This window comes from Bos indicus, chromosome 6, assembly GCF_029378745.1.
Source record: "Bos indicus isolate NIAB-ARS_2022 breed Sahiwal x Tharparkar chromosome 6, NIAB-ARS_B.indTharparkar_mat_pri_1.0, whole genome shotgun sequence".
Lineage (NCBI taxonomy): Eukaryota > Metazoa > Chordata > Mammalia > Artiodactyla > Bovidae > Bos > Bos indicus.
In genome coordinates, this window is record NC_091765.1 from 22,227,321 (window position 1) to 22,229,323 (window position 2,003).

At 46.8% G+C, this 2,003-nt stretch overlaps 1 pseudogene; it reads right to left on the bottom strand.

The window, feature by feature from the left end:
- Positions 1 to 789: 789 nt before the first annotated feature.
- Positions 790 to 1,758, bottom strand: LOC109559988 (ADP-ribosylation factor-like protein 2-binding protein pseudogene; annotated as a pseudogene).
- Positions 1,759 to 2,003: the final 245 nt, after the last annotated feature.

Consider the following 2,003-nt stretch of genomic DNA (forward strand, 5'->3'; position numbering starts at 1 on the left):
TTTAGCTTTCACAACACTAACAGCTAAAAAGCACACAGCATATAATACTTTGATCTTGAAATGAGTAATCACAGAAGTTCTAAGACTGTATCCACTAGGTTAGCCTGAGTATTCACCTACGAAAATATTTTTTCAAAAACACGTAAACAAGGGTTATAGAAACAATGGGACAACATCTGGACCTGTAGAAGACAGTGATACAAAGACTGCACATGTAAGACTAGGAATTCATTTTCACATTAGCTTTTAGGTAAAGGAAATCTCTGCAAGTTGATTCCTACTAGCTGTGATGGTAGGATTTTCAGAAATCTTGAGATGGGCAGCTAACTTGAGTTAACCCCTAGGTAATTACCCCCAGTCAAAACGCCCACTGAGGCTGCAGGACTATGATCCATATTAAGAGCTATGAGTGCACGAAAAGCCTGATGGGATATGTAAGACCAGCTCAGCCAAGAGAGTTGGTGATGGTGGATTTTCCCAACACAGACACCCCGACATGAATGCTGGGGATGGGAATCCCAGGTGGAATGCTGGACTTGGGTTTGCTGCAGGAGCCAGACTCAGAAGTCTGAGAGAAGGGTCTACTCAGGAAGGAGTACTAGGGTTACCAAAAACAAGAACATCTTGTCCCAGGAAGGTCAAGTAATTTTCTTCTGACCCATCAATACTTAACATTAATGAGTTGCAGAACAGAGTTAGTATGTATTCTTCTGACGTCATTAGCCAAAGCCTCTCCCACTCTATTGAGTTGGTGACCTCCAGGAAGAGCCCACAGCCTAGAGGTGGGGCCTAGGACCACAGATTGTTCTGGGAGGCTGGCACAGAAGATGATTTGCACAGTGAAGTCACCATTAAACCGCTGTTCAAGTCCAGTGCCCGGCCCTCTTTTTCTGCTCAGTAATCCAGAAACATTTCTTTAAAAGCCAGTAAATCCATAAATGTGAGCAGCATGTTGAAAATGTCACCAGCCACTTCATTTTTATGGTGCTGTAAAGTTTAGTGTATTGAAAACCGGAGACATTACTTTGCCAACAAAGGTCCATCTGGTCAAGGCTATGGTTTTTCCAGTGGTCATGTATGGATGTGAGAGTTGAGAAAGAAAAGAAAGCTGAGCCCTGAAGAATTGATGCTTTTGATCTGTGGTGTTGGAGAAGACTCTTGAGAGTCCCTGGACTGCAAAGAGATCCAACCAGTCCATTCTGGAAGAGATCAGCCCTGGGTGTTCTTTGGAAGGAATGATGCTAAAGCTGAAACTCCAGTACTTTGGCCACCTCATGCGAAGAGTTGACTCATTGGAAAAGACTCTGATGCTGGGAGGGATTGGGGCCAGGAGGAGAAGGGGACAACATAGGATGAGATGGCTGGATGGCATCACTGACTCGATGGACGTGAGTCTGAGTGAACTCCAGGAGTTGATGATGGACAGGGAGGCCTGGTGTGCTGCGATTCATGGGGTCACAAAGAGTCGGACACGAGTGAGCGACTGAACTGAACTGAAAGTTGTAGTGAAAGCTGCCATGTTAAATCCAGGAATCCACTCCAACAGCTGTTCTTCTACATACTTTTCTACCAAAGAAATATATTTATTTTAAAAAGGCTTGTAAACTCCTGGTAGTACTTGTCCATGAAATTCCTCTGTAATAACTGGAACTCATCATCCATGATAATGCCCTCTAAATATCCAACCATAGCATCAAATTCTGCATCAGAGGCACAAGAGGAAGACAGAGCAAAGCTGTCTTCCTCTAGGACATCCATCGCTGCTGCCGCATCTGCATCCACTGTGCATGGGAGAGCCGACCCGCTGGCCTTCTATCCCTGCCTGTAACCGGGGCACAGCCTCTGTTTTGCGCTGCAGAGCTCCAACTGGCATCCTGGAGGCCTCACTGCCAATGCTGCAGCCAGCTCACAGCCCAGCCGGGTAGCGCCTTAGGGCAATCCCCCAGCTTCAGTGTCCCTGGCTGCGGCCACACGCGGGCTGGGCCTCCCTGCCCTGCAAGGCC